At 40.3% G+C, this 21189-nt stretch overlaps 1 protein-coding gene across 5 annotated transcripts in view; it reads right to left on the reverse strand.

Moving 5' to 3' along the window:
* Positions 1-21189, reverse strand: part of CNTN5 (contactin 5) — a 1071723-nt gene that overhangs the window by 676679 nt on the left and 373855 nt on the right. Inside the window, exon 1 of one of the 5 annotated variants that reach the window (XM_050940437.1) lies at positions 13480-13579. The exons of the other annotated variants lie outside the window; for them this stretch is intronic. The gene's annotated coding sequence lies outside the window, so the exon portion shown is untranslated. Of the gene's footprint in view, positions 1-13479; positions 13580-21189 lie in introns of those variants that run through there. 5 annotated transcript variants of the gene reach the window in all.

Below are 21189 nucleotides of genomic sequence, written 5' to 3' on the forward strand. Positions count from 1 at the left end.
CTCTCTTCAACAACAATGGCTTCCAGCTTCAACAGACCCGCCTCTCTTAGCTTTGACAGAGCAGAAGGACATTGTCTGATGAATCGAGGGATTGTGGTACCTGTGTAAATCTGATTTTCTTTCTATTTGCTATCAAGGAATGCTTGGGTTTTGCTCGTAAATAAAGCCGGATGCCTGTGGTCTGAGTGAGATTTTCCCCTACCCGTTCAATAACTGCCCGATCAGCACTTATTGGATGTTAGTGTAAATAGTCAAGTATTAAGTTTTAAATGTCAGGGGTTATATTGATGTCTTAAATGTATGGCTAATGATAAATGTTAAATGATTATTGTTATATGTTGTAGAGTGATAAGTATACGGTTATATAGTTCTGTGTCTTTTATTTGCCACCGCCGCTTCATTCTTGTAACTGTAACCCTTCTAATATCTATCTCTTCTCTTTTATTGTAACCACTCACTTCTAAATAAATATAATTTCTGTTTTTGAAGCATTACTGCTTGTATTACTATTCTCGATCGGAGGGCTGTATCTGTGTCCTTTCAAGAATTGGCAAGACTAACTTGCTCTGGGAAACCCTCTATATATCACAGACAAGCATCCTGGTAATATCCTGGAAATTCCTTTAGGGAGGCCACAACCTTGATTACCACTTTAGATAAATTAAAGGTTAGGGTTTTAAATTAAAAGCAGTGTTTTTAGGATAACTAGACCCAAATCTTCCGATAACACCATGTGACATTCCCATAAGCAAACCAGGAAAATATGGATTAGATTAATTTACTATAAGGTGGGTAGACAACTGGTGGAAAGACTATACTCAAGGAGTAGTTGTAAAAGGTTCACTGTCAAACTGGGAAGGCATATCTAGTGGGGTCCCACAGGGGTCAGTCCTGGGTCCACTATTATTCAACATTTTCATTAATGATTTGAATAATGGAGTAGAAAGCATGCTTATAAAATCTGTAGATGATACCAAGCTGGGAGGCATTGCAAGTTTTTTGGAGAATAGGATTAGAATTTCAGCTGACCTTGAGAAAGTGGTGAACTGATCTGAATTTAAAATGAAATTCAATAAAGATAAGTGCAAAATACACAACTACAACAATGGGAAATAGTGGCTGCGGGTAGTAATGCTGAAAAGGATGTATGGGTTATAGAGGACCACAAATTGAAAATAAGGCAGCAATGTGAGGCAGCTGCAAAAAAGTGAATATAATTCTGGGGTGTATTAATAGGAGTGTTGCTTGTAAGATGTGGAAGATAATTGTCATGCTCTAGTTGGCACTGGTGAGGCTTCAGCTAGAGTAATGTATCTGATTCTAGACACCACATTTTAGGAAAGATATGGACAAACTAGAGCAGAGGTGGACAAAGTACGGCCCACGGGCAACATTCCGATAGGGGATGGGGCAAGGGGATTGGATAGTGGGTGGGGCCCCAGGAGGGCGGTTAGGGGCAGTGGGTCCCAGGAGGGGCAGTCAGGGGAGAGAGAGGGGGGTTGGATAGCGGGTGACAGCCCCGGGGGGCCTGTTGAGGGCAGGGATGTGGATACGGATCGGGGGGCAGTCAGGGAATTCAGAGCAGGGTGATTGGATAGGGGGTGAGGTCCTGGGGGTGCAGTTAGAGGCGGGGGGTCCCAGGAGGGGGCAGTTAGGGGACAAGGAGTAGGGGGGGTTGAATGAGTTGGGAGTTCTGAGGGTGGCAGTCAGTGGGCAGGAAGTGGGAGGGGGCAAACAAGGGGCAGGGCCAGGCTGTTTGCAGGGGCGGCTCCAGGCCCCAGCACGCCAAGCGTGTGCTTGGGGCGGCATGCCGGGGGGGACGCTCTGCCGGTTGCCAGGAGGGTGACAGGCAGCTCCGGTGGCCCTCCCGCAGGTGTGCCTGCAGAGGGTCTGTTGGTTCCGCGGTTCCAGTGGACCTCCCGCAGGCCACCAAAGCCGAGGGACCAGTGGACCACGGGACCAGCGGGCCCTCTGCAGGCACGCCTGCAGGAGGTCCACCGGAGCTGCCTGCCGCCCTCCCAGCAACCGACAGAGCGCCCCCCGCGGCATGCCGCCGTGCTTGGGGCGGCGAAATGCCTAGAGCCACCTCGGCTGTCTGGGGAGGCACAGCCTTCCCTACCAGGTCCTCCATACCATTTTGCAACCCCAATGTGGTCCTCGGGCCAAAAGGTTTGCTCACCCCTGAACTAGAGAGAGTTCAGAGAGCAACAAAAATCGTAGACACGTTAGAGAACCTGACCTATGAGAAAAGATTAAAAAATTGGACATATTGGTCTTGAGAAAAAGAAAACTGATGGGGACTTGATAATCTTCAAATATGTTCAGGGTTGTTATAAAGAGGATTGCGATGAACTGTTCCCCATGTCCACTGAAATTAGGACATGAAGTAATGTGCTTAATCGGCAGCAAGGAAATAGATATTAGGAGAAACTTTAACTCTAATGGTAGTTAAGCTTTAGAATAGGGTTCAATGGGAGGCTGTGGAATCCCATCATTGGAGGTTTTTAAGAAGAGTTGAACAAAAACCTGTCAGGGATGGTCTAGGTTTTCTTGGTCCTGCCTCAGTACAGAGGGCTGAACCTGATGATTTCTCCAGGTCCCTTCCAGCCCTACATTTCTTTAATTCTGGTCTATGACTTCACTATCTATTGACTGTACTTCTTGTACTTAAAAAAGTAATTCATTGATAAAAGTGCTCTGGACATAGATTTAATTTACTATTTTAATCTACACTGTAGTTTTACTTGCCTTGGAAATCAATAGTTTTCATAAACTGACTAAGATTTTCTGATTATATATTCTGTAATATTATGGTGGAAGTTGGGGGGTGATAGGGAAAAGTAGCCCCCCCATTATCTGTACAAGAGCTCTGAGCTAACCTATGCCCCCCTTCCCTTATAGGCCCAAGGCCTTTAGCTAAGAACAATGCTAAATAAAAGCAAAAGTTTTGACCTCTCTTAAACTTGTTTATCTGTATAAGGGGCACTGGGGTATAACAAAATCAAAAAAGGGGGAACTAGGAATAGGGACAAAAGGAGGCCCATAAGTGCCAGCTCAGCTTGTGGCAGCTAGGGTGTGGTAATGGCTTTTGCATAATGTAACCGCAAAGTAGGGGCTGTAGAACAGTCAGACCACCAGCATGACTGCCGAAAAAAAATAACAGGAAAAACCTAATATGGGAAAATAACAAGATAGCTTGCTTAGTTGCAACATTTTATTCCAAATAAGGCAATGTATCAAATTATGTGTTTGTGGTTTTAACCTTTATAAGCTTGGTAAAATTTGTAAAGGGCAGAGCAGCCTACCTCTTGCATGGGGTTACGCTGTCTCTCCCTGTATGCATACTTGTATAAAAATAAAGAAGCCTCAGGCTGTCTAATCTCAAATCAAACGTGTGGTCGATTTTCCATGACAGGGACCATAAAAATAAGTATAATTACAGCAATCTGAGTATGCCCCTTTTAATATTTGTAACTAATATTTCTTTCTAGAAGCAGTAAATTAATTAGGACTAAGCACTAGCATACATACAATAATGACAATATTACTAAGGTTTCTACAGCACGAAGATTTGTAAAAATCATACCTCAATAATTAGCAAAAACAGAACAATTTTTATTCTTGTAATGTCTTAAATGTGCTATTTATTTTTCAATTGAATGCACATATTCAAAATGACTTGCAGAGCACAAAGGCTTCAAAAATGATTCAATAATATTAAACAGAAAAGTTAATGTCTTAATGCTTTAATACTTCAACCTTTACTTCTAATCATTTTTAATTGTACTTGAATATACTTGTAAACTGTATCAAAATAAAATTATGCAGGAACAAACCAACAATTCAACCACTGCCAACAATAAAAGAAAGAAAACCCATCATCATCAAGGCCTGATTTTTAGGAAGCTGAAACTTATGCTTTTGTTTACAGGGAAATGTCCCAAATGCACATTAATGGGGTGAATGCATTAATAGAGTAGGCACAAATGCATGTGGATACCATACTAGTCCTCAGTTTTCTGAGAAAAGCAATATTTTTCCAAAGTGCATTTCTCAAGTACCCACAAACAAATATACAAGTAGCATACAAAAGGTATTAGAGACTTATGCCAAAGGGGTATGGTCATGCTACTATATTCCCATGCATTGTGTGTGACACCAGCAGGTAATAAGCAGCACACGGTCCCACATATAAACTGAACTGGCTTGACATCTTGACAAGGGTTACGCCACTGGTGCACACATGCCAGTGGCTTTCAAGCTGTACAATATTGTCTCATTGTTTCTTTGCAATTCCTGTTTATCTGTCTATATTCTTCCGTTGGCTCTTGTCTTATACTTTGAATGTAAGCTCTTTGAGGTAGGGATCAGCTTTTTGTTCCGCATTTGTACAGCACCTTAATACAATGGGGTCCTGGACTATGACTTCGGCTCCTAGGCACTGTGCTAATTCAAAAACAACCATCATCAGCAGCACCACTACCCATCCTACATTCTGGTAGGAACATGGTACTCAGAGCAGAATCAGCCAGGTGAGACTCATGAAACAACAGAGGTCCCTTCACTGTACTGTGTGCCACAGGGCCTCAATTTGGATATTGTACCAATGGAAGCTGCCAACAGTGTGGGACAGCCTAGGGCTTGGCAGGTCACAAGGCTGGAATGTGGCTGTGTTGCTTTCTGCAGAAAGCTTGGGAAGCCCCACCTTCTCTCTGTAGGCACATGATTCATTGATTACTGCTGATCACAATGTAGGCAGGAGCATCTGGAACCTTTAGGAGCAGGGCTATGCAGTGATTGCAGCATAAGGTCATGATATCTAGCCCTTATTGTATACTACTGAAAGTACGAACAAATGTCAAATCTTTATGACAAAGAAAGCAGATTGCATCTCCCACTTTGCCAGTCTCTCCATCTTGAACTCCCTTACAGAGAAGGCAGAGACACAGGTTACACATAAAGCCATGGTACACAGAAATCAGATTAATAATTGCATACATTTTACTAGTATGCCATTCAAAATGCAATTTCTTTGGTATTGTTCATCAACTCATCTGGACAGAAATTGTTATTCAGAGACTTCAGATGCACTTCCAACCATCTGCTTGTATGTCTCCATTTTTTTTCTTCCCACAAATAAAAAACTACCCTGTAGTAACATAATAAAGACTGAATGCAGAATTGTGAATGGATCATCCCAGCCCCAAATGAGTGTTTACTTGAATTGGTAGATGAGTTAAATCTTTTAGCAAATGCCAAGGAACAAGGAATGTATAACTATTAACAACAAATTGTGTATTACTCAGGAAATGGAAATCACACACCCACTTTTTATACTCAGAATGATTGAAAGAATTTGCAAGCACAACACTGATGAGGAAATAACTGTATCCATGATGCCATGGGGAAAATACACCAAAGGATAATGTCACATGTATGCAGTTATGATGTAATATATCTCATACATGAGTCACTACTAAAAATAGCAGTATCCAACAGACTACATTAAAACATATTTAGGCGGAATATAAACACAACATAATGCGAAACTCATTTTTGTTCATTTTTTCTGGCTACAAACTTCCATGGGATATTTTCATCTGACTGTTCTGCATTGGTGTAATATCCTTCAGTCATTCAATGTTCGCTGTGCCATTCCCTCCCTTTACAACTCAGTTAGGAAAGGAGAGCCATAGTCCACATGCATCCCAGTTTAGTGGTCTCAAGCTCCAGTTTGTGCTATCATAAATAAAAACAAAGTTTATAGGAATAATAGAGAAAAGTCAGAAAATCATGGGTAATTATTAGGTAAGAAAATACAGTACAAACCTGTGCAAAAAGAGGACAGCCTCAAAACTTATTTACAGGAGCCAGATTAAACATGATGATCATCTTACTTATCAGAAAATAGAGTCTTTGCACCATTAGCAGGCCATCTCAATTCAACCCCTCCTAAAATCTCAGCTCTTCTGAGACACCAAAAGTGAATATTAAAGGATCACTGTTTTATGTCTTCATCATCACCACAAAGCGAACAAAAGCCACAGAACTTGGGGGGAGGGATAGCTCAGTGGTTTGAGCATTGGCCTGCTAAACCCAGCATTGTGAGTTCAATCCTTGAGGGGGCCATTTAGGGATTTGGGGGTTGGTCCTGCTTTGAGCAAAGGTTGGACAAGATGATCTCTTGAGGTCCCTTCCAACCCTAATAATCTATGATTCTAACATGGGCACATGCCTGCAGCAGACAGTTGATCTTACTACTGTAACCTTTTTCCATTCATGCCTCCCTAGTGTTTGTCTAATTCAGGGGGTCACTTTAGAATTTCACTTTGTAAATTCTTTGGAGCAGGGGCTATCTTTTTCTACCCATACTGTAAAGTGATTTATGCATGTTTGGGTACTATGAAGTAAATAATCAACAAATCAATAAAACATAATACCATTTTTTATCCAGGTAGGACTATGCACCAGGGACTAGGAAAAGTATGCTAAATGCCAGGGGTTTCCTATTCCACACATAGTGAAAAGGGTGGGCAAAAATGTGTGTTTTGTAATGCATTGTAAAGTGGTCAGATTCAAAGTTAGATGAGTTCTAGAAAGAGGAAAAATCCAAAATACATTGTCCCTGATTGGTATACAGCAGGACAAAAGAGAATAGTCTGACTTTCAACACAACATAATATTCCAGCTTTCCAGAATTGTATGTATGGATCAGCAACACAGAATATCTCAAGTAGACTCAGAACTCAGATTGCCTGTGTCATAAACAGATAGTTAAGAGTTAATAGAACAGAAGTACTTCATATCTCTTTTGCCTGTAAAGGGTTAACAAGATCAGTGAGCCTGGCTGTCACCTGACCAGAGGACCAATCAGGGGACAGGATACTTTCAAATCTTGAGGGAGGGAAGTTTTTGTGTGTGCTGTTAGTGTTTGGTTGTTGTTGTCTCTGGGTTCTGAGAGTGACCAGACATGTAACCAGGTTTTTTTCCAATCTCTCTGATACAGTCTCTTATATGTCCAGAATAGTAAGTACAAGGTAGATAAAGCGAGTTAGGCTGATGTTTGTTTTCTTTATTTGCAAAAGTGTATTTGGCTGGAAGGAGTTCAAATTTGTATTTTGCGGAAAGGATTTTAATTTGTACTTGTATACTTAGGCTGGGAGGGTATTTCCAGTGTCTATAGCTGAAAGACCCTGTAACATATTCCATCTTAAATTTACAAAGATAATTTTTACTGTTTTTTCTTTCTTTAATTAAAAGCTTTTCTTGTTTAAGAACCTGATTGTTTTTTTATTCTGGTGAGACCCCAGGGGACTGGGTCTGGATCCACCAGGGAATTGGTGGGGAGAAAGGAGGGAAGGGGGGAGAGAAAGGTGAATTTCTCTCTGTGTTAGGATTACTTTCTCTCTCAGGGAGAGTATGGGAGGGAGCTAGAGAAGGAGGGGGGAAGGTGAATTTTCCTCTCTGTTTTAAGATTCAAGGAGTTTGAATCACAGTGATCTTCCAGGGTAACCCAGGGAGGGGAAGCCTGGGAGAGGCAACGGTGAGAGAAAGAGTTTACTTTCCTTGTGTTAAGATCCAGAGGGTCTGGGTCTTGGGGGTCCCTGGGCAAGGTTTTGGGGGGACCAGAGTGTACCAGGCAAGTACAAGTACTAAGCTGGTAATAGAGCTTAGAGGAATTCATGCTGGTATCCCATCTTTTGGACGCTAAGGTTCAGAGTGGGGGATTATACCATGATAGTCTGACTCCCAGTTCTATGTCTTAGCTATAAAACAATCCCCCTTGCTCTTGCTTAGATTGGACCTAAGCCATTCTGAGCAATACGTGAAACTTGCAGAGTGAGGACATAATTGATTTTTGTAGGCACATGTCCTTGAGTAGTCATGCTTCAGCATTCTTCAATACTGTACCTGAAGTCTCTGAATGCTTTTCAAGGACATTTCTGAAGACAGCACATTGAAGTAATCTGGCTCAAAGACACAGATCACTATGGGCAGGTTTGTGTCCATAAAAAGTGTTATCACATCTTTGTGTTTCAGAAATGCAAATAGCTATATCAATGCGATGACTGAAATATTTCACTATGTAACATCACCGGACTCTGCTTTGACATTATGGAATATTACCAGAGATATTAGCTTAAAAGAGAATTTTAAAAAATGTGTTGTTAGGATGTGCTAAAGTTTGTGCAGCAACTAAATGAGTGCAGATGTAGATGTACAATCAATAAGAAAAATTGGGAGGAGAAAGGAGATAGAAACCTAGAAGCTGCTGTAGAAAGGCTTATATAATCCTGAAATGGAAAGTTATTCAGCAAGTGTTAGAACTAATGGGATAACTCTTTTGAAATTACTTTGGAAAAGATTTGTTCATTATTCTAGATGACAAACAAACAGGAGTCTGACCATGAGTACATGCCATCTCTGTTATTTATACAGTCCTGGGCAGATTTTCATGATAGAATATAATTGTTATTTACAGTTTTCAGCACTTCTCTCATACAATTCCAGGGCACCAGGCTTGTTTTCTTTTGGTTTTCAGCTATTAAAAATCATATTAATAAAGGCATACATTGAAGCAGTATCTAGATTGACAAACTAATCACAAGTGAGGAAATTAGAGAGAGTTTTTTATACTTTTGAAATTAAAAAATAATTTTGTAATTCAAAATAAAAACAGGATTTCCTTAGTTTCTTGAAATTTTCTCCTCTTTCTCTAATCATCTCTAAGGCAAAGCCAAACAATTTTCAAATTCCAGTTTGAGGTCCAACCTCAATCCCATGCCATTGGATTTGCAACCTGCCCTTGTGTACCAATGTAATAATATATACCAGAGTGATGACACTACAAATTATTCTCTGGCCAGTTCCCTTTATGCCATGGGAGTTGCCCACAAGCTGCAGCTGTGTAAAATAGAGATGATCTAAGGAGAGAATGAGAGCATGCTAGAGCTTTTCAAAAATTTCAGCCAGTAACTTTTTTGTGGAGGAAGTATTAATATTAATAGTATTCAAATATTATGTCTGGTTTTGATATTGTTATTTAGAGAGAGACATAGTAACTTTTGCAGTGAAAACAGGTGATACACTTCTATATACAAGAGTCTGAAGGAAAAATAATCATAGGATAGGATGTCCATAATAATTAACCCCCTCCTACTTCTTTTTTAATTCTGCTCACTCCAAAAACTTCACACTAGCTGGTGTTCAGTCATACTGAATAGACTAAGTTTCTTCCTCTCTTGAGGAAAATGTTTCAGTATCAACCTATATCCTTTGTCAGTGACATAAAGATAATAACCATGTACAACCAAAGCGACTGAAGACATAAAACTTCCCTTGCACAACTAATTAAAGTCTCATTAAAAAAGAAAATAGGTTATGAAGATTTGCTTCAGAACTTGCTCAATTAATTTTATTTTTAATCATTCTATACGCTTGCTAATTAAGTACTGTGATAGGAACCTATTGGTTATTTGCCTAGTCCTGTGATCACTCTACTGTGTAGTGGGTTCTCACTAAGAGCCCTAACTCTGTCATATTACCATACTGTGTGTGAATGAGTGTTGTTTAATTGGGCCCTAAGCTGGCAATTAATGTAGGTCTCTGAAGGTGTTGACAGTGGCTCACTGGATTTTCTTGCCTAACTACATTTTTTGACAACTATAACATAACTGTAAAAAGCGACAAAGAGTCCTGTGGCACCTTATAGACTAACAGATGTATCGGAGTGTAAGCTGCATGCATCTGACGAAGTGGGTATTCACCCATGAAAGCTTATGATCCAATACATCTGTTAGTCTATAAGGTGCTACAGGACTCTGTCGCTTTTTACAGATCCAGACTAACATGGCTACCCCTCTGATACTATAACATAACAGTTAAATATGGAAAAGAAAAAACGTGCATGTATTTTTAATACCCCTATTTTTTCAAAATGTGGATTGTACAATAAAGACAGGAAATTGTGAAATGGTGTGATTGAATCTCTTGCTTTTTATAACATCTGTCTGTCTAGACCAGTGATGGGCAACCTGCAGCCCACGGGCCGCACGTGGCCCATCAAAGTAATCTGCTGGCAGGTCGCAAGACAGTGTTTACATTTACCATCCACAGGCACGGCTGCGAGGGTAGCTGTTGCTGGCCAATGGGAGCTGCAAGAAGCAGTGCAGGCTGGCCACCACTTCCCGTAGCTCCCATTGGCTGGGAATGGTGAACCGCAGCCACTGGGAGCTGCAGGCTGCCGTGCCTGTGGATGGTCAATTTAAACACTGTCCCGCAGCTTGCCAGTGGATTACTCTGATGGGCCACATGTGGCCCGCGGGCTGCAGGTTGCCCATCACTGGTCTAGACAGACAGATGCAGGTTGCCCACCACTGGTCTAGAGTGAGAAAAGTGGCTAAGATCATGCTTCTGGATGACCTGTGATGGGGGGAAAAAAGAAACTCTACTATCAGTGGCAGAAATCACAGTCTGATACAGACAGGCTCAAACATGAAAAAATTCTGCACTGCTGTCAGACGACAAAGATAACCTAATTCTCCTCTATCACTTAGGAAGAAAACTCATGCTACACAGAAATCTCCCAAACTGTAAATGACTAATGCTAGACTGTCTCCAATCATTCCCAGAGCCAAGCATCTCTCATTGAAATATTACTTTAGTTCACAGAAATACCACTTGTATCCTAGAATGTCTTGTTGGTCTCAAAAAGCAGCAAGCCAAGAGCAGGGGCAGAAGTACACCACCTTTCTTCCAAAAATTCAGTCTGTTCTCTCCAGTGGTAATCATGGAAAACATCATTTTGACTCTGTGCCCTACCTGGACAGTAAGAAAGAGCAGAGAACACCCTACTAACCAAGCCTGTCATCTCTTTTTAAAAAGATGAATTTACTTCTCACCCTAAGGCATGTAAAAGTTTAACAAGCCCTAAGGATACCATCACTCACTGCTAATGACCTCAGTAATTACTGCCCAATGCCTAACTTCCATTTTCTGAACAAGCTGAGAGGCTACTTAAAAAAAAAAAAACAGTTTCCACAAACATCTCTCTGCCTAGTGACAGGTTTCAGAGTGGTAGCCGTGTTATTCTGTATCAGTAAAAAGAACCAGGAGTACTTGTGGCACCTTAGGACTAACAAATTTATTTGAGCATAAGCTTTCGTGGCTAAAACCCACTTCATCTGATGCATGCAGTGGAAAATACAGTAGGAAGATATACTTTTTCATGTCCTCTGTGTATATATATCTTCCTACTGTATTTTCCACTGCATACATCCAATGAAGTGGGTTTTAGCCTACGAAAGCTTAGGCTGAAATAAATGAGTTAGTCTCTAAGGTGCCACAAGTACTCCTTGTTGTTTTATCTCTCTACCTGCATCCTGGATCCCTGTCAGTCAGATGTCAGGTTTGGCATACAGAGATAGCACTTGTTGCATGAGCTCCTTCTGTCTACAGAAAAAGGGAATAACATGCACAGTCATCCTGCCAGAACTCCCTGGGCAACTGATATTACTCATCACCAAATACTTCTGTTCTGCCTTCAGAAGTCTTCCATGGAATGGAAACACTCAAATAGTTCAAGTCAGACCAGACTTAGAGGGCAACTATTTCTTCACCTCCACAGCCCTCTTATGGTAAGAGTGCCATAGACTCTTGTCCACATTATTCAACATTATATAAAGCTATTTGGAAAACTAATGATACAACATGAGTTACACTTGCAGGAGGGAAGTAACACCCAGCTCTATATTTCTGAAAAACATATGCAAACAGTATCACCTTCCAACTTTCCCAGTGCTTAGCCAAAAGAAATACAGGGATGTAGAACAGCTAGATAAAGCTGAACCCAAACAGAACTGCAGAAAAGCTGGTGAGAACAGGGAAGAGTTTTGAAGACCTTGCCTCGGCTCCTACTTCCCCCCCTTTGAGGACAATCTGCCTGTATAATTGTTAAATTAGTCCACAGATTTGGAGTCTTTTTGCATTTCTCAGTGCTACTAGATGATTAAAGAGACATAACAAAGATGGCCACTTCCATCTGTGACTAGGCAGAATGTTGCTCCCACTCCTATCAGAAACAAACCTGACCATGGTGATCACACATTTATTACCTCCAGGCTTGATTATTGCAACTCTTACCAAGCAGCATGCTTTGAACTAGCTCCAACATATACAAAACTCAGAAGCTTGTCTGCTTTGCAACATTCACCACTGTGAACACATCACTCCTGTACTTCACTTTCTTCACTGACTCTCCAATGAGTAGAGAGTCTAATTCAAGGCCTCTCCCCCAGTATTCAAAAGCCTCCCACCTACCTGTGAGATAATCTCTCCTTCCATGAGCATGATCTTTAAGAACAGCCACATTTTCACTGGTATTATGAAACTGTCAATCAGAATGGAAGACTCATGACTGCAGGAGACAACTCATAAAGGGAGCTGGATCTAGATTGTGGAACTAACTACCAGGAGAAATAAGGAAGACCACTAACCTCACCATCAAATCTGGATGGGAAATGGGTTTCCCATCCTGTAAGAATTTTCAAGATATTTTTTTTTTTACATCTATCACATCAGGTCAAAAAGCCAAAATCATGAACATTTTCACAATCCAATCATTTGAAAACTAAATGGGATCAACTCAACTGAAACATTTTGTTTCAATAATTTAAAAATAATTATTATCTTTTTATTTTGTTACCCTTTTTAATATAAATTAAAAACTCAAAAAAATCATTTCAAACTAAAAACACGTTTTAGTTTCAAAAACATGAAAGTGAGATGTTTCAACAGTTTTGATTTTTTCCTAAATTTTTTTTGAAAGTAAATTTGTCAAAACTCACCCTTTCCCTTGACTATTTTTTTAGTCATAAAATTACCCACCAGTTCTATTCACAACAATCTCAACTATTCGAAAACTTAATCTCTTCAAAATGTATTTCCCTTTATCCGGTCTGCTGGTAGACAAAACGCACTCCAGCAGTCTAATACTTTCTTACAGGTAGGAACCTGCTGAGAAGAAAGAAAGAGGTATGGACTTTTGTCTTTTATTTTAATCATTAGGAGGTGCTCAAATGTTATAGTTATGGGGTCTTATAAGAACCTACACAGTTAAATAGATACTTAAAACCTCCTGCACACTATGTAAGGTCCAGGAAAAAAAATAGCCCTACATATTAGTAACCAGGACTAATCTATGTGCCTAAATATAGATTTACGTGTCCATCTTTAGGCAACCAGACTAGAAAAAGGTAACCTTCTTCTACCAGTAGAATGCTTGTTGCAGTCAAAACATGAAAGGAAAGGAAATATAAACACAGTAAAAATATTTACCCATCAATAGTAATTTTTCATATATATTCAAGAAAGAAAAAAATGGAAAGTTAAGGTTGCTGCTGGCTATGTTTCTTACTACAGAGACATTTCACTAAAATAATCACAAAAGATGGGCAAACAAATTCAAGTTAAATGACAAACCAAATAAAGAAGTTCCATCCATTCCAGATGTGAAGTCTGAATTTTTTTGCGGAGTCAAATTCAGATTTTTTTTTTCTTGTTTGAAGATCACAGGAGTGGAAGTGTTGACATACCATGAAAATCAGGGTAACAGTCTGTTTATATGGAATATCCAGCTGAAAGTGGAAGAGGCAACTCTGATGAGATACCATTCTCAAGAGATTCTAAAGATTCAAGATGTTTGGTTAAGCTTTGAAAGCTTAATGAAACGGAACTCTGAAACTGAAGATAACCTGCCTTTCTGAGATTTCTGTAATACTCAATAACAAGGTGAGTTTAGAGTGCTGTAATATACAGAATTCTTTTGGCTGTTATGTTACAGCCAAACCTTAACAGTGTTTAAACTTTTTTGTGTGTCTCATACAATATTTATCTGTTAAAGTATGTATTTCATACACTAAATATACATGTCAATTTCTCACAAATAATGGAACTGTTGCCTGCCTTTTATCGCATCCTTCACATTTTCTTCCATATTTGGCTCCGGGAGTTTTTCTTCTTGTTCAATTATCGAACCCAGAAGTCTTCCTGGAGCTCTTGCTTTTGAAATAAAAAATAATATCATCCCATTGGACCTGACAGTCCTAGGGTTAAACAGCATTGTGATAACCACTCTTGAAATTAAACTAGAGTTTAATTTCAAAGGTAATCAAACTTTCAGATTAGATTAAAGAATGGCACCATTCTTGTTTATATGATTTTATTAATTAAGAAATCATTAAGGAGTTACTAAATGAAACAGTGCATCACAACTTGCAGAAGTCATTTCAGTTTCTAATCATAATCTGTTCAAACTGCTCAGGGGCAAAACTAGTTTGTGATTTATATTTCCATGCATTTTAAAACCTTCATGTTCTCTGAAACATTCCATGTTTCCTTTACTTGGGCCTGTTCCAAAAATTAATTTGATAACTTTTAGAAGTGGCTTATTTCTGGTGATTTCTTATGCCAAGCTGAACATCTACCCAAGTAGTAAAGGATAAAATGTTACAGGAGTGATCGATGCCTCTTAAATGGTTCGGAATGCACAAATGCTTTTTAAACTAGTCAAAGAAATCTGTTGCTGAATAGGACAAGAAACTCAATGCATTGTTTTACCTGCTTAACAGTAAATGTTAAAGGTTAAAGAGTTTCCAGGGTGGATCCACCAACTATATCTAGGTTCTCTTATTATGATTATCCAGTGGTATCTAAAAACTCCAAAGTATATGATCAGTGTATCAGTTGATGTGTATCAGCATTAGAATTAGTCAAAAAAAAAACCCTGTACATTTTAAATAAAAAATGTAAGCAAAAAATGAACATTTTCTGAGAAAAATTCTCTTCTACTTTAAAAGCCATTTTTAATGAAAAAAAAAAGTTGATCAAAAAAATACAAGCAGCTCTAGTCAGCATATCTTCCACATTAGTGAGAACGTAGTCTGACATCCTCTCTGCCTGTAACATGGAAATTTTCTGTAAAAATTTAGCTGTTTAAGATCCTCAATGTTAAACCCAGAGTATCTTTTCCCATATCTTTGAATACACAGAAGAATATGTGATGATAAAAGGTTCTTGGTTTGGCTGACAAATACATAATAGGCTTCTTTATCATTGTGTCACTATACCTGAAAATACCATCTTCTATGGGTTTGTCTACATGGGGACAGCAAGGAAAAATAATTCGAATCAGCTAACGGTGTGATTTCGAACTTAGTTTAACTTCATCAAATCCCTGTTTGAACATCTTCATTCAGAAAGAAAGTGGCCTTAATTTGGTTTAGTTTCATTCACTTTGGAAGTAAATGAAATTAAACCAAATTAAGGCCACTTTAATTCTGAATGTGGGTGTTCAAACAGAGGTTTAATGCAGTTGAACTAAAACATTTTACAATCATATCTTTCGTTAATTTGGATTAATTTTCCTGGATGTCCCCACATAGATAAACCCTTCATTGGGTTGGAAGATCGGTGTCATAACAGATAAACTGAAAGAATCCCAGAACGACATTGTTATCCAAAATATATCAGGTTGAAGGTCCCTAGCTGAAACAGCAGCTAGTTCAAGACAACCCAACCATGAATGTGTATTTCGTTCCATGCTACATTTGAGAGAATTTAAGGGCTTTTCAGAAGTTAGACCAGTCAAAATTCAGGAGGCATGAAAAAGCTTCGGTGGTTTGTGATGAAGAACAGCTTGTTCCCTAAGCAGTGTAGGGTTTTTTTGAGCAGGGTATTTAAAGAAGAAACAAACTCTCTTCACTCAGACTTTTTTTAAAATGTGCATGTCTATGAATAGTCTCTTTAAGACCAAGCAGAATCTATTTCTTTTTATTTTTAAGGTCAGAGCAGCACAAAATGTGTCTGTGGCCTGAATGTGCCCAGGTCAGAATGATAGGGAGGACTGGGGACTACTTAGGATTAAGACTGGGAAGTGAGTACATTTTACATAAGTAAATATCATGCTGAAGGCATAACATTGAATCCAGATATTTAATAATAAATCTTGTCAGTGTCCAGCTCAAACCACAACTGCAGGTTTGAAACTAAAAGCTATACCTACTTCAGCTTTCTTATCATTTGTGATTACTTCTATTTCATTAATCCTACCCATGTTAGAAAAGCACATTATCATTTCTCATTTCTGAAATGATTACTGCTTCTTGGGCCAATTACACTAAGCTACTGTGCGAAACAAAAGACTAATCTGGCATGAAGAGGCTAATAGTTTGTGACCAAACAAACAAAACAAAAAGTACAATTCAGCAACATTAAGGGAAATTGATCTTTCCTCCTCTTTTTTCCACTTAAACAAATGACCCAGGTGTTGAGTAAGTCTTTCACCTCTAGGTCACAGGTTCAAATCTGACCTTGCTGGTAGAGAAGTCATTACACCTGAGCACGTTTGGTGGTTTATGTGAAACTGATTGAAAGAGTCTAATTCCCAGTAGACCAATATCATAAAAGTTATCCTGCCGATTAGCATTAACTGGAATACTTGTTGGCTGGTAGAAATCAGGGGACTGAATGGACATAGAAATTAATTCTGATCCCAGAATTTACTCTATTGCCCAGATGATACAATAATAAGTACTTTGTAATGGATAAAGTATTTGTGTCATAAACAAATGAGGAATCACTTTATCAGTTCAACTGTGATGAGAATCCAGTAATTGTCGCTGGCTAGGGGCCAGATTTACAAAGATATTTAAGCATCTAAAGATGCAGATAGGCCCCTACTAGGATTTATAAAAATGGCTATGCAAATGGGAGTTAAGATGCCTAATCTATTCAGTTCCAGGATATCAGAGAAACAAGTTGGGTGAGGTAAGATTTTTTTTGGACCAACTTCTGTTCGTGCGAGACAAGCTTTTGAGCCACAGAGATCTTCTTCAGGTCTGGGAAAGGTACACTGAGCATCATAGAAAAATGGAAGGTAGATTGTTTAGCATAAGTAGTTAGCACATATTCTATTGGCCCATTCAAGGTAGAGTGAACCATTAACACCTCTGCAGTCATAGGACAAAAGAGGGGATTAATGGGATGGAGACTGTTGTGATAAACTATAAATCCAGTATCTCTGTTCAGTCCATGTTTTTTAGTGTCTATCAGAGTTATGAATTTAAGCTCCCAGGCTGGTCTTAAGAAAGTGCTGTGCAGATTTCCTATGAGGGTGGGGACTGACAGGTCAGATATACAGTGATTGCTTTGTGGAAGGTGTTCACCAAGAGGTAATAGGGTGTTTTTGTCTTTTATCATTTTCCTGCGAGAGAACGTAGTGAGTGTCTGGTTTCACTCACACAGTTATTTTTTGGGTAATTAGTGCAATGGATGTGTATAGCGGAGTAGTCACCCTGCTCCTGCATAGAGGGGTTAAAAACAGCCTGGATAGGGCTGTGGCTGGGAAAGGCTAATTGAGGAAGCGGCCTCAGCTGGGGCCATGCCCTGATCAGGCCACAGCTGGCCCTATAAAGGGGCTGCTAGACTAGAGCTAGAGTCTCTCTAGCTGTTGAGAGAGACGAGCCTGGCTGCTTGGGAGCTTGACAGGGTACCTAAAGTGGAGCAGGACTGGGGAAAGGTCAGAGGAGCTGGGGAGCTCCGGCCTGGAAAAACCCCAGGCTGCAGGCCTTGTTAAAGGCCAAGACGGGTACTGGGGTTGCAGAGGGGCAGCCCAAGGGTAGGCAGAGGAAGCAGCTCCAAACCCTCCTTGCCAATGATGAGTGGCAGTCCGCCCCAATGAGCAGGGGCTAGATGGTGACTGGCAGTAGCCCAAGACTGAAGTGAGTTGGGGATAGGGGGTTGGGGGTTCCCTGGGGAGGGGAGACCCAGCAAGACTGCAGGGTATTGAGGGGGCAGAACCCTGAGAGAAGGGGCACCAGGGGTCCAGGAGGGACACAGGCACCAGAGACAAGTGAGACATCAGCCTGCAGAGGGTGCTCTGGAGTCTGGCAAGCTAATTACCTGAACAACCGTCAGGAGGTGCTGCAGGGGTGAGTCATTGCATCATTACAGAGTGATGGAGAATGAGGGCATAGGCAGTCCACCCCTGATACAAGGGGCATGGCAAGGATGGCAGGACTATTGCCCAGAGACTGTAAAGAAACCGGGGATGATGCTGTGGGGTGAGTTGTTGCATCATTACAGAGAGGTACAATGCATGTTGTGATAGACATGTGTAGGATCCATGGATTGTGAAAAGTGTGTTGTGGGTCTTGTAGCAGTGGAGATATGTCTGCAGGTTTTACATCTGTTGTTATGCAAGGGTCTGGTACCACTTTGAGTTGGTGGGCCCAGGTCTGTGGGGTCTTTGTTTGAAGGCAGAAGAGAGGGTGTTACTTTCAGGATGAGGCTCCCACCAAGTATGGGTTGTAGTTATTTGATGATACCCCATATGGGTTCCAGCTTGGGGTGGTAGGGACAACTGGGGTGGGTGGTCAAGGAGTTTTATTTCTGTATTGAAACAGGTCCTCTTGAGTTCTTTAGGTGGCCCGCTCCATGATGTGATCTAATTCTCTGGTGGAATGTCTTTTTTTTGGTGAAGGCAGTTTTAAGTGTGTGCGCCCTGGACTTTCTCCTCAGAGCATATTCTGTGGTATCTGAGTGTCTGGCTGTAGATAACAGATTTCTTCATATGTTTGAGGTGTTTACTGGACCTATGAAGGTTGGTATGGTGATCTGTGTTGCCTGTATATGGCTGTCTGTAGGGTTACATTGCTGAAACCGATTGTAGTGTTCAGGAAATTGATACTAGTGTGGGAACATTCCAGAAAGTTTAATGGATGGGTGGTGGTTGTTGAAGTTGTTGTAGTGGAAATCTGTGGTAGTTTAATCCATCTGTACAGAGGATTCAAATATCATCGATGTGTCTCAGATATATCATTGGTTTCATGGTACATTTTCCTATCATTTCGGCAAAGTGTTTGTTGTTGAATGGTAAAATTGTTATGGGTGAGGAAGAAATGGTTGAGTTTCCCAATGTGTTTGGGTAGATAGCTGAGACTTGTCTATTATCTTGAACATATTTGAGACAGGCAGCTCTGTATTATCTTTCCCACCTAAATTCCATAGAAGCAAGGTAGACTGGCAGGAGGATGAATAATGGGTATTTTCCCTCCAACCTCATTCAAAGCCCATCCAGACTCCACTTCCTCCAATAAGCATCCCAGACCCATGGGACACCACCTGCAGGTTTTGAAGGGGATGAAAAATGAACTGGAGGCATGGAGGTTTCTGTCTAAGCATGGAAGTTTGTCAGTCATGAGAATGCTGTATGGTGGGTTTACATTCTCATTTTGGTTTTCTCCATTATATGGAGAATACTGCTGTAGGGGACCCCGGAAGATATTGTTACGGTGTAGCTAGGGCCCGCACTTTCTCAAGGAGAGGTTATTAGCGGACAGAAGTTGCTAGCAGCTGCTGCTTCTAACCAGTTAGAACTGCCTTCTGTGGGAAGCCCCAGTGTTTTGGGGAACTGCAGAAAGTCCCTGGCCCGAGGCCAGGGGAAGCGGCCATTGCTGATGGAAAGTCCCCCATTGCATATGTAAAGACTGCTTTGCATGCTATTAGCATGATGCTATAATTGCTAAGGGTTAGAGCTTGCGCGCTGAACTTCGCACCTGACCGAGCTGTTCGGACGTTGGACTCCCCAAGCCAGTGGCAGCAACGCGTGGAGTTCCCATTGCGGGTGTGTCACTTAACCTTCATTAAAGCCAATTAATTCACCTGTGTGTGTGGGCCTCATCCCTGCAGAGCATCCAGGCATGCAACAACTGCTAAATTAATTCTACTTTCATCTGCAAAACAGAGCCTAACATAAAAAGAAGGAAAGAGTGCTTTGTAAAAAGTTCTGTAGAAATATTCCACAAATGGCTCATTTGTTTGGTAGCAGCTATTATTTACAGAGAAAATCCTTATGTTTTACAACTTAAACTAATTTTGGTAAGATTGTTTAAAACATCTTAATACCACAAGATGCATTATTTACAGGAGTTCTGAAAGCATTAGAAAAGTAGGCTTATGATGCTGTATTTGCATTAAAGCACTTCTTCGTGCCACACAAATACAGTGCCTGTACTGAAATGGAAATTTTAATAAATCTAACACTTTACAGCTTTTATAGCATAAAAGATGCTTTCTGAGGGGAGAGAGGATAATTTTCTCTTGATGGAACAGTGCTATCATTGTTCAGCCACAGCAAATGAAAGTGACTACAGAATCAGCAACATGCTGGTAGTGTTTTACATTGAGGCATTTTATCACCCATGGAATAAAGATTAGGCCTTCCCTGCCTTTTTAAGACAATTTCTTGCTAGATGAAAGTCTACATTTTCACTTTCATACATAAGGAATTAACAGAGAATTTCAAATCTGGTGCATCAAGCTTGTCAGGTTAGTATAGGATGACCAGATGTTCTGATTTTTGTAGGGACAGTCCCAATTTTTGGGTCTTTTTCTTATATAGGCTTCTATTACCTGCCAGCCCCTGTCCTGATTTTTCACACTTGCTGTCTGGTCACCCTAGATTAGTACCTAGCGACAGTGATGTGTACAGGCCTTCTGCATCTCCAGTAGCTTTCTTGCCTTGCCACTGCTGGATATGCATCATTATCATCAGGCAATCCAGCATGTATAAGAAGCCTGAGTCACGCAGCTTCTGCCTTGTTAAAACAAGTGTTTCTGTATTCTCTGCACTAAATATGATAGCAGCTACAGAAAATTACAACAATATTGGAAGAGAATCACAGTTACAACAGTATAATTGGTGTGATACATTGCACCCACATTACTATTAGGGGCTCCAAGAAGACTAAGCTTTCCTTTCACTCTAGTGTGGGTAGTTTTGATTATGACATTGCCAGCAGCAGTCTGGCTTGCCAAGTGTGGGTGCTACTATTGACAGGTCTTCTTTCAGACAGTCACCATTACCAATCCAAATTAGACATGAGCAAAATTTGGCAAGAGCTTGTATGATATGAAATTGCACATCATAAACTAATATTCACACATTAGACCAGAAACACGACATAACCTAATTTAAATGACATTTTACATTTTATTTTGTCATGCAATCCAGATGTATCAGCATGTGCACTTATGCACTCAGCTGAGCCTGCTTAAAGCCACTGCAAGCTTTGAAATTAACTAATTAAGTTGTAATACTGAGGAACATGATAATTGCAAGTGTGATATTTT

Source organism: Gopherus flavomarginatus, chromosome 1 (genome assembly GCF_025201925.1).
Source record: "Gopherus flavomarginatus isolate rGopFla2 chromosome 1, rGopFla2.mat.asm, whole genome shotgun sequence".
Taxonomy (NCBI): Eukaryota; Metazoa; Chordata; order Testudines; family Testudinidae; genus Gopherus; species Gopherus flavomarginatus.